The sequence below is a fragment of the Tympanuchus pallidicinctus genome, unplaced genomic scaffold (genome assembly GCF_026119805.1).
Source record: "Tympanuchus pallidicinctus isolate F22 unplaced genomic scaffold, pur_lepc_1.0 scaffold6, whole genome shotgun sequence".
NCBI lineage: Eukaryota > Metazoa > Chordata > Aves > Galliformes > Phasianidae > Tympanuchus > Tympanuchus pallidicinctus.
This window is the reverse complement of record NW_026294780.1, coordinates 32,264,903-32,277,561: the sequence shown is the minus strand read 5'-3', so window position 1 is coordinate 32,277,561 and position 12,659 is coordinate 32,264,903.

Sequence of the window (12,659 nt, the reverse complement as noted above, 5' to 3'; positions counted from 1 at the left end):
ATGTCACTGGATTCATGCCTATAAAGCTATATAAAAACAAAGAAAAAGGAAAGTATCAAGTGTAGGAATACCAGCATGCCTACACTGTTGTTAGTTGTAAGTTATCACACCATAACTGGAGCCTTCATGTTGTACTTCTATGTACCTGCTCGCTGTGTTTCTGAGAGTTGTGCCTGAGCCTATTTCTAGCATTTTGTCCCCTGTTAACTCCTAGCCCTTTGGACCATAATGGACTACACTAGTTGCCATGTTTTGTATAAAACTGACTACTCAGCACTTAATGAAGGGGACACCAGTGACAATTTTGAAAGTGAGAAATAAGAATGAATTTGAAAAATAAGCAAAGGGCTGTAAAATAACAATGATGTTAATGGAAAGCTCCTCAACTCTGCATTTTAAGATGTCAGTCTCATTTAAGGAATCTTCAAAGTTTGAAACTGCACTTTGAAATGCTGCTTTATAGTACTTCTGATCTACTTAAAGAATATCTAGATGGGAAAAGTTCATTTATGCACAAACTTAGCTAATTAGCTTGCACTTTATCCACCTTTGTGAGTCAGTGAATAATAGTTGTTATCACTCTCACGTTTTTCTCTCAGAAACAAAGAAAGCAAGCCTTTCAACTCCCTCCTCTTCAATTGCTACTCTTGTCTCCTGACTCCACAGGTGAGACCTACGGTTTGCTATTCTTTAACCAACTTTCATAAAAGAGCCTTCTTCCCATCTTATGTCAACTCAGTTTCTTAAATTGGTGAAAAAAGTTAGAAATGTTTCAATACAGAACATTTTCTAGACTTTGGTAAGAAAGCTGATGCACATCTAATGTAAACAGTTATTGCAAATTCAAAAGGCTTTAGGTGTGAGGTTTTTGTTTTTTGTTTTTTGTTTTTTGTTTTTTTTTTTTTTTGTCATTTTTATCAAAAGCTGTAATTCTGGCAATTTTCCTAGAAGATCAAAATAGCAACAAAAGCTTCCTATGTTAAAAACAGTTGCCAGAAAAGGAATGCATGGAATTTTATACTTTTACTTGAAATGCACCATATGTCCTCTAATACCTACGCACAATAGGGTGCAACTTTAATGACTTGCTTTTTGTGCCCCTGTTGTTGCTAGGTATTAGAGGACATATGGCATGGTGCAGCCTTAACAGTGATTTTTCTTCTTTCAGTGGCTTTCTGCTGCAGGCATCGCAATACTTTAGTGATGATACTGTTGAGACAATTCGTTCACTCACATGTTGATTTCTAACTCTTAAATCTTTGAGTCCTTTCAGATTTTACATATTTGTGGAATCTGAAAATCAAATATGTAAATAGCATCTTTACTTTTCAAAGTCTTCCCTTCTTGCCTCTCTTTTTACACACATGCTTATGTGTAAAAGTAAGTGAGCAGCATCACGTAAATGTGCAGCGTCATGTCTTTCTTTCCCTAGTGTTCTCCTTTTCCTGCTCACCTCTTGTTACCTTCAGTATCTGCTCCCTTTATTTACTGAGTCTGGTTGAGCTCAGTGATTTCTTACTATTTACAGCCTGGAGCTTCATCCTTGAGGTCCCTTCCAACCCAAGCCATTCTATGATTCTGTGATTCTATGATTTTATGATTCTATTGCAATTATATGATCTAATAAATAATGTATGTATCTTACAAGCAAAGTCAAACTGTTCTTTGCACGTTCTTTATTGTTATAGTGGCCATTCCTAACCAGCACATAAAATGCATTGCTAAAGATGATACAAAGGCATATATTCCTTTCTTTTGTTTTACATGCCCAATATTGGACCTCACAAATGAAACAATTTTTTGGTGCTGTTCTGCAGGCAAGAGGAATTTGCCATGTGTTTCTGAGGACATATGGTATCTCAGTAATTCATAATGCCCCAACCTCCTAAACAGATTAAAACATTTCTTCTTGCATGACAAAAACTGACAGAGTTTCCCTGCCCAGTAATCTAGAGGACATTACTAATGCACAGCAGTAGAAAACTGAATCAAGACTTCATACTTCACTACACAAAACAGACACCAGTTTTACCCAAAGTCATGATTTTATTGTGAATCTTGTAACAGTTAATTTTTTATTCAGTTCTTTACTAGCTGTTGATCAGAGCAAATAAATTGTAATCTCAATTCACATCTGTTTTATGAATATATAGCTGTCTTTTCTATGGGCACTGAACCATAAACAGAATGCATCTGAAAAGCTCAATCATCAGAAAGAAAAGAAAAACAGCTGGTTTTTTTGTTGGTTTTTTTTTTTTTTTTTTTTTTTTTTTTTTTTTAATGCCATTTGTTACAATTCAGTATCTGTGGAAGAAATAATTCAAAATCTTTTAGTTTTAGAATGTCATTACTGTGATGAATCACTGTGCTACAAATCAATAGCATCTTAAAATTAAAAAGAAAATATCAATTACCACAAAACGATGATAATCCACCAAAGAAAAAAAAAAATCATGAGAAAACTCAGGAGAGATCAAACAGTGAAATCTCTAAAATACCTATAGTCACTGCTTCTTTTGCATGATGATGTTAATCCATGAGTGGCATTAATCTTTGTACTCATCCTCTCAATTTTTCTTTTAAATTCTGCAAATAACTATTCTAAGGATTATAAAAATGTTAGAAAATGTATGCAAAAAACCCTGTACAATTGTCACAGAATCACAGAACTATAAGGAATGGAAAGGACTTCTGGACATTGCTGAGCCCAACCCACTGCTAAAGAAGGTTCCCTACACAGGAAAGCATCCGGGTGGGTTTTGAATATCTCCAGAGAAGGAGACTCCACAGACTCTGGGTGGTTTGTTCCAGTGCCCTGTGAATCTCACTGTAAAGATTTTTGCCATACTCAAGTGGATATTCTTGTGTTCCATTTCGTGTTTGTTGCCCCTTTTCCTGACACAGGACACCACTGAAAAGTGCTTGGACCTATCCTCTTGACTCCTACACTTAGATATTTATAGACATGGATGAGATTCACTGAGAACACTGAGATTCCTCTCAGTCTTCTAATTTCCGGGCTGAACAGTTTCAGGTCTCTCAGCCTTTCCTCATTTAAGGAGATGCTCCAGGCTCCAAATCATCTTTGTGGCCCTCCGTTAGACTCTCTCTAGAAGTTCTCTGTCTTCTTAAACCGAGGAGCAGCCAGTCAGCCAATTCCCAATCCATCTCAACATCCACTTATCTATCTCACGTTTCCTAAGCTTACCTATGAGGATGTCAAAAACCTTGCTGAAATCAAAGTACACAGCACACAATGCTAACCTCTCCTCTACCCAGCTGGTCATGACATCATAGAAAGTTACCAGATCGGTCAAGCACGATTTCCTCCAGATGCTTGGAGATTATATCCAGAATAAGCTGTTCCATCAACTTTCCAGGGATGGAGGCTGACTGGCCTGTAGTTTCCTGAGTCCTGTTCTTTTCTTTTTTGAAGACTGAAGTGACACTGGCTATCCTCCAGTCCTCAGGCACCACTCCTGTTCTCCATGATCTGGTAAAGACACTAGAGAATGGCTTAGCAGTCCCTTTTGTCAGCTCTCTCAGAACTTGTGGGCACATCACATCAGGGCCATGGATTTGTATGTGTCAGGTTTGTCTAGATGATCTCTGATTGGACCCTCCTCAACTGAGGGGAAGTGATCTTATTCCCAGACTCTCTCTTTTGTCTCCAGGTCTGGGATTTCCAAGGGGTAGTCCTAGCAGTAAAGACCAAAGCGAAGATGTTCAGTAACTCTGCTTTCTCACTGTCCTCCATTACCTACCTTCTTCAGGGTGCCTGCCTTCTTCAGCAGTTGGTTACATTTTCCCTAGTCTTTCTTTTGTTATTGGCATACTTAAAGAAGCCTTTCTTGTTGTCTTTAAGCCCTCTCACCAGATTTAATTCACAGTGGGCCTTAGCCTTTCTTGTCATATCCCTGCATTCCTTGACATACAAAATGTGCATGCAATGTGTCTTACACTTGACATCAAATCTGGTAGGCAGAAGTTGCCAAATAAAAACCTTCTTCAAGTCCCCATTGTGCTTTTGGTTGCTTGCCTCTGTCCCAGTAAGCACTGGGAGTAGGTCATGATGTAGAAGGCTTCTCAAATGAGCCATGAAGATTGATAAAATACCATCTCAAGTAGCTGTTGGCACTTTCCTGTCAAGCTTACTAATAAGTACTGTGTTACTGCTAGAGTCAACTGTCACATTATTTCCAGGCTAATAAACGGATTCTATGACAAAAAGTAAACACACACAAAAAAGGAGCTGATAAAGGATCTTTCTTTTTAATTCCATCTTTACATATCCATAGAACATGAACATAATCAAATTGTTGACAGAGAAGATCTTCAAGTTGTAGGAGGACACACTGTTCAGTTTATGCCTTTATATACTTGTAGTTATTCACAACTGAAGCCAGTAACTTAAAATGCTGCAGGATTTTTAGTTTGTTTAAAATTTTCAACTCATTGAGAAAGTCAGCTACTTCCTATATCAATTTTCATGTCTCTCCCTGTTTCTCCTAGCTGAGATTCTCTCCACACTAGGAAAAAAACAAACAATGAAAATAAAGACAACAAATTACCTACAAAAAGCAGATCATAGAAAAATTAATTCAAAAGATTCTTGTACCAAAGTACCTACGTAACCTTAATTCAGCACCCTTGCTGAAGTTCATTAAAATAGTTAGGACACTGGCAATTCCTACTGTTCTTTTAAATTTAGACTCCAATGGGAGTGAGATGTCTGTTTTGTCAGTTTTATAACCATTTCCCACACAACCAAGGACGTTTGCAGCTCAGAAATTCTCTTGGAAACTCTGGAGAGAAGTAGTCTGTGTAGGATTACACAGGGGGTTGGACTCGATGATCTCTGGAGGTCCCTTCCAACCCCTACAATTCTGTGATTCTGTGATTATAAGATTTTCTTCTCCATTTTTGTCCGCCCACAGCATGTCTCCTGTTCTGCCTCTGCCAGTTCCTTCTCTCCTTATTCCTATCAAACTATCCTTCCCTTGTACATCTCTGTACACGTTGCCTCCAGGCTGCCCTTTTCCTTTTCCCATTCCCTCTCTTCTGCATTGATTCAGACCCCTTCTGACATTTGAAAATGTTGGCGTATTAGTTAAAGAAACAATATGACCTTCCATAAGGATGTTTAAATGTTAAATGCATATTAAAAGGACTGGCATTTTTTTGATGCATATACCAAGAGTGGTCTCCACATTTACTCAAGTACTAGAAGTAATTATACTTACTTTAATCCAATAAACGACAACTCCTTTTCTATAAATATGTACACAAATATTGCTTTTTAGTACTTCCCATAGACACCTCTGAACTGTCTGAAGACTTTATAGAATTTGGTTGTGAATTGGGAAAGAAATAAATGGATGTTGGTTTCATTAGTTTGTTTGAGGGTTCTTTCTACGGTCCAGTGAGACCTACTGCAGTGATTATTTCAGAAAATTAAGTTCTATCATTTAGTTGTACTTATCACAGAAAATGCTTTTTAGATACAGTTTTATCCCTTTTCAGATCACTTGGAAAATAAGAATTTGAACAATAAGAAACTTTACAGAAAGTATCAAAATGTAAGAGTTTTTTTGCTACTGATGCCCCTTTATATTTACCACAGGAGAAAAACAGGTTAGTATAAGAGAATAAATCATAGAATCACAGAATCACAATCATAGAATGGCTTGGAATGGCTTCCAATGGGTTGGAAGAGGCCTCAAGAATCATCAAGCTCCAACTCCCCTGGTGCATGCAGGGCCACCAACTTCCTATCTAATATCTAATAGTAGACCAGGCTGCCCAGTGCCCCATCCAAGCTGGCCTTGAACACCTCCAGTGATGGGGCAACAAATCGTTATGGCATGAAGTATCTGCAGAAAGTAGTACTAATCAATTCATATCACACTAACCCAGTGTAAGTCAGATTGTTTTAAACCTCCACCTGCAGTCACCACTGTGCTGTTCCCAAGCAGTAATTCCTGAAACTGTGTAAACTACCAGACCTCAGTGCAATCCCTATCACCCATATGACAAAGACTTCTTAACAGTAGTTCATATTAGAATGTTTGCTGGAAGTGTCAGCATGATAAAACTTGCTGTCATTTCCCTAAGGAGAAGACAAAGTTGCCATTGGCCTTCTATGATGGAATGACGGCATTGGTGGACAAAGGGAAGGCGATCAACGTCATTTACCTGGACTTGAGCAAGGCCTTGACATGGTCCACCACCACATCCTCATCTCCAAATTGGAGGGATGTGAATTTGATGGGTGGACCACCCGAAGGATAAGAAATTGGTTGAAAGTCCACAGACAGAGAGTGGTGATCAATGGCTCTATGTCCAGGTGGAGGATGGTAATGAGCAGTGTCCCCCAGGGCTCTGTCTTGGGACCGATGCTCTTTAATATCTTTATCAATGACATCGATGACAGAATTGAGTGCACCCTCAGCAAGTTTGCTGATGACACCAAGCTGAGTGGTGCAGTTGATACAGTGGGAGGAAGGGATGCCATTCAGAGGGACCTCGACAGGCTTGAAAGGTTGGCCCAGGTGGACCTAATGAGGTTCAACACAGCAAAGTACAAGGTTTTGCACTTTGGGCCGGAGGAATCCCAGGCATCCATACAGACTGGAAGGAGCAGTCCTTGAGAGCAGCCCTGCAGAGAAGGACTTGGAGGTCCTGGTGGATGAAAAACTGAACATGAGCCAGCAGTGTGCTCTTGAAGTTCGGAAAGCAAATGGTATCCTGGGCTCCATCAGAAGAGAGGTGGCCAGCAGGGACAGGGAGGTGATTGTCCCTCTCTGCCCTTTTGAGGCCCTATCTGGAGTATTGCATCCAAGTCTGGGGCTTCCAGTACAAGAAAGACAGGCAGCTGTTGGAGAGGGTCCAGAGGAGGGCCACAAAGATATCAGGGGACTGGAGCACCTCCCCTACGAAGACACGCTGAGGGAGCTGGGCTTGTTCAGCCTGAAGAAAAGAAGGCTGCGGGGTGACCTCATTGCAGCCTTTTAGTACCTAAAGGGAGCCTAGAAACAGGAGGGTAATCAACTCTTTGAAAGTGTAGATAACTGCAGGACAAGGGGAAATGGTTTAAAGTTGAAGGAGGGAAGATCTAGGTTGGATGTCAGGGGAAAATTCTTTACTATGAGAGCGGTGAGGTGCTGGAACAGGCTGCACAGAGAGGTTGTGGATGCCCTGTCCCTAGAGGTGTTCAAGGCCAGATTGGATGGGTCCTGGGTCTGGTCTAGCATTAAATGTGGAGATCAGTGTCCCTGTCTGTAGCAGAGGGGCTGGAGATTCATGATCCTTGAAGTCCCTTCCAACCTGGGCCATTCTGTGGTTCTGTGATTGTCCAGAATTGTCCCAGAATTGTCCAAATCTGTAGTCACACACTCTGTGGCACAGAGGGAAACAATACCAATGTTCCAGAATTTTTTCCATCTTGTCAATTTTCAGTAAATTTGCATTTTCCAAAAAGAGTACATGCATTGCAACAAGTGGCTAAATATGACAGTTGGACTAGATGATCTTATAGGTCGTTTCCAACCTTGTGATTCTATGATTGTATGATATCTTTTCATAAATATGTGAATAGAAAACCTGCACTTTGTATGTTGTCTGACCCGAGATCTTGCTGTTGTTTTACAAAGAACAAACATGAAAGGCAGGCTCCTTCTGTAAGCATGATGCAACAAGATATAGTTCTGCTGGCTATCTCTGCTTTGTTTTTATGTCCTGCAGAGAGTGACATCTGTGTGCAAATTAACAACTGATTTGTGTAAGCTAGCTGTGAATGAAATATTTTGGGGGAAAAAAACCCAGAAACTTATCTATAAAATAATTAATGTAACAAGTAATTTAATTCAATTTTGAAACATATTACCTAGTTGATGTATACATTGCTAACAAATCAAAGTATTAATTAGTACTAAATCAAAGTGAAATGTTGGACTAGAATGGGTGACTCCTAGATGTTTAATACTTAGTGTTTTAATGACTACATTAAGCAGTGCAGGACAGAACAAGTGTGTCTTTAGAGCAAAACAGCTGGTGCTGTGGATCTATATACACAGAAATGATTTGTTGGGGTTTTATTTTGGGCTAATCTGATCCACATGGTGAAAACAAATTAGAAGCTGGAGCTCATTATGTGGCTTCTAGACCACATCTTTTGAGCTAGTTTCCTTCAAAAAAGGGATACAGTTTGTACACTCTACAATGCTCTACAGCATTAACTACAACATCAAAAGTGGGAGCAATCAGAATGTTTTATTCCTGATCTGAAATGAAACATTAATGTAATTACATCCACTAAAGTTAGTCATTTTGAAGCGCTGTTCATCCACAGACACAGAAAAAAATGTTCTTCAAAAAGTAGAACTGACAACATACTGTTCTTCAAAACAGCACAAATAATTTTTAATTTGTTTTTTTAAAACTCCTCAAAGGCTAGAAATTCAGGTTGTTACCATAAGGGCATTGATATTAACATGAAGTCAACACGTATTAAACACTTATGTGGTCTTTGCAGCAGGAACTAGTGGTAGTCCCACCCTATTGCTCAGATAATGCCCTGTCCATCACACCAGAAAATTCTATTCACCCTTCTGCTCAGTAAAAACTATAATCACTGATGTAACATAGCTCCTCAGCTAGAGAATATGTGATACCTTTGCACAGCCCATCATCATGCTCAACCTGGACCAACCAAAAGTTAGAGATAAAGTGTGATTCAGCTGCCTAACATCAGTGCCTATATGGGTGTACACAGGACAGTGTAGATGTCAGGAAAAACATAGCTTCCAAATCCCATCTTTACTGAGCCTCCTACCCACAGTGTTTTAGCTTTATACATCATCCTGCATTATACTAACCAACCTTTCCTATTTTGTTTCTAAACTATCTTCTCTTATTATTTTCCCCTTTGTGATTAGCTACAAAATAGCTGTTTAAACAAGAGTCCTTCTCTGAAAGTGTACCTTCTGTTTTGAATATCTCAGCCTTTGATAATTATTAATGTACACACAGCAGCAAAGGAATGCTTTATTCACAATGTCATTAATGATACTCAAAAGGACTGAAAATTACCATTTTGGATGTGTCCAGAGCAGTAAACTAGTAAACAAGCCTACAGTTAGTGCTATGGATGATTCGAATCAACAAGGGTGAAAAGATTTGGTTACTCTGTGTATTAGTGTTAATAGGAATAGATTATAGAGGAATATTTGTGATGTGACCTTCCATGCACTAATTGAAATAGTATTCAGAGTCAGCAGTGGAGTAATCAAGTTAAACACTGAATCATAAATCATCATGAAAAGTGCTGTCACAACTTAGCCATTAATGCCCTGTATTGCTGGGCAGCCTTACGAAAATATCTGCTATGCCGATCTTTAGGTTAATAGGAACAGAAATGGCATTTAAAGACTATTTGGATCAAATCTGCTGTAAGGTTGCAAGTGTTACTCTGTTAATTTACTGGTAATTTGAAGTGATGTAGTTAGGGTTAGAAGCAATGCAGCTGAGCCCCATATAGCTAAACAAAGGGTGGTAGAAATTAATCTAATATTTATCCTTTGCTATAAAATGTAATACTGACACAATATAAATGTGTACTTTCCCTTTGTCCATCAGATAGCATTTGGTAGGGAGGTTAAAGTCAAAATGCATAGAAATTATGGGTTTTTCTTGCTAATGCAGTTTGAGAAGATGTTTCTATATATTTTAAATACAGATGGCCAAATCTGATTTTGCTGCTTTTATGAAAACAGAGGGATTTTTAACAAAGGCTTTCTATAAAACAAATTACTTCTGTGTTATTTTTTAAATTCAGATTTTCTTTAATCTAGTATATGCAAGAAGGAGAAGTAAAGCTTACCCTCCAGAAGCAGAGAGAAATGAATTTTCCAAAGGCAGTAAATATTTCTTCATTGTAATTTTTTAATTGAGATTTGATCAAAATAATAAGCATAAAAAATATCACAGCTGGAATGATGTATACATCTTCTAATAAAGACCTATGTCTCAACACTGGCAAATCTTTTGCTAATTTGATTCGTTACTCATCAGATTACTTAGACAACAATATGCATAATGTTTGAGGGGACATCTATTTATCATGATTTGTTTCAAATATTGATAATTAACGTTAATGTAAATTACACCCGGCGTCTGGTACAAAGGAATTCCTTTTAAACAACAAGCAAAAGCAGTCCTTTAAAAACTTCATAGTTAAGTATCTTAACTTCAAGGAACCATCACGTTCATATAAAGATCTGTCAAGTGCAGCTCTGAAATATTAAAATCCAGAATAAACAATATTTTCTGCAAAACTACATTACATATAAAGAACCATACTACAACTGTGCCTATTCATGGCCAGATCAGAACAGAAAAAAGTAAAATGTTAAGACTAATGATGGATTGCAAAACAAAACCAAGAATTTAGCTAGCTCCAATCCACTATCCTACACTTCCTTTTTTTATTATCAAGTGCCTATGAAGTTCTCCACATTAAGCTGAGATTAAGTTCCGTGCACTATTTTACTGGTGTAAATTAGATTGATGTTATTCCAGAACTTGCCTAATCAAGCTGACAATAATATTTAGGCATAGAATCTGAGGAGTTTATGGTTTTAGTGGTAAATTATAATGAAAAGAAATTAATAAGAAAGCTACAAATGAATAAAGACATACAGTGCATTTCTAAACAAAACATGATCGCAAACAACTGCTAAATAGAACTGCCATAAAATCTATCTGGGTTTGCAGGACCCTGTCATTACTTTGTGCACCGCTCAGACAGATTCCCATGGCTGATTTATTCTGAAGTGTGGAAAGGTGCTAGAATTAGGCATGTTTTCAACATTTGGATGGCAAGTACAACAGAACTATGACTTAGATACAGTGTGTGATTCACCACATGTAATTTTAGCTAACTACCTGGAATATAACCTAACCTGTGAGCCATAGATAAAAACAGTCACTTCAAGAAAAGGATTCATTCACTTACTCTACCATTTGGTAGGCTCCTACCCAAATGCCTAAAATGACTACAGATGATCACATACAATAAACAGTTTAAACTTGTCCCCTTGAGATGCTGAATTTGTCATCGAGAACAGCTAGAATGAGATTTGGTAGCCTTAATACAGGCACATATAGTCCCATGTGACACAGGAGACCCCAAACATCTGTCTGTCTGGTCTGACTGATGTGGTACAGAAGGCAAGTTCTGTGAACAGAAATGGTGGTACTGCAGGGCATCTCACATCACACTGGAATCTTCTGAGTAAGGAACTAAATCATGCTCATTCTCGGGAGTGACAAATTAGGGCTCCAGGGAGACCTCATTCTGGCCTTCCAATACTTGAAGGGAGCATATAAATAGGAAGGGGAACAGCTGTTCACATGGGTGCAGAATGACAGGACAAGGAGGAATGATCTGAATGTGTACGTTTGGTGGCCCTGCTAGGCAGGGGGGTTGGAACTACATGATCCTTGAGGTCCCTTACAACCCGGGTGATTCTGTGATTCTGTGATTCTGTGAATGGTTTAAACTAAGACTGGGGAGGTTTAGGTTAGATATTAGGAGGAAGTTTTTCACACAGAGGGTGGTGACACACTGGAACAGGTTGCCCAAGGAGGTTGTGGATGCCCTGTCCCTGGAGGCATTCAAGGATGTGACTCTGGGCAGCCTGGTCTGGTGGTTGCCAACCCTGCACATAGCAGGGGGGTTGAAACTGGATGATCACCGTGGTCCTTTTCAACCCAGGCCATTCTCTGATTCTCTGATTCTATGATACCATGATACTATGATTCTAGGAATTCCACTCATAAATCTGAAACAGGTTTAATGCAAACTGCATACTATGCAAAGAATTACATTAACTTACAATTGGCAGGACAATAGCATGAAACCTAAACATGGATGTCTGCCTTTTCTACTAGGAAAACAATGAAACTTGGGTGAGTTATGTTATTAGCTTGTTCACAAGCAAGGATCCAACTTAAACTGCTCAAAATCATAAGCAAGGAGAAATTGTCCATGTACACTTTTGCCATATTTGTTTTTGCTTTACTCTATTCTTTGAAAGATAATTTAACATCTCAACAATTTTTTTAGCACCAGGCCATGTGAAGAAAAATAAAGAAAAAAAAAAAGAAAAAAAGGAAAAAAAAAGTTTGTTTTGCTTCATTTAATATGAAATCTTCAGAATATGTCTAACAAGTGTTTATGAATTTTTCCAGAGTGTTGTCTAAAGAGCCAAATAGCTATTCCCGATTTTTATACATTGTGAGCATATGTAAAATAACTAATAAGAGCTTCTTCCCTCATAAAAAAATGAATTTCAAAGCACCAACTGGATCTGAAAATATGGATATTTTTGGGAATCCATCTAGTAGCATGAAACTGCATTTCAACAATAATTTGATCACAGAAAAGTTAAAAACTCACTTTATAAAGTTATGTTCTTTACCACAACCTTGCTGCAGAGAAGAGCTGCACTTGCTTTGTGATGGAAGTACTTGAGGGCAATGAGAAATCCATGTCTGGAGAAGTTTTACAGGTTTTAGGAACAGAGAAACATCTGCTCACCCAGAAAGCCAGCTCAGCTGGCAAAGGAAACAAAGCAGACCTACTACAAACTTCATGG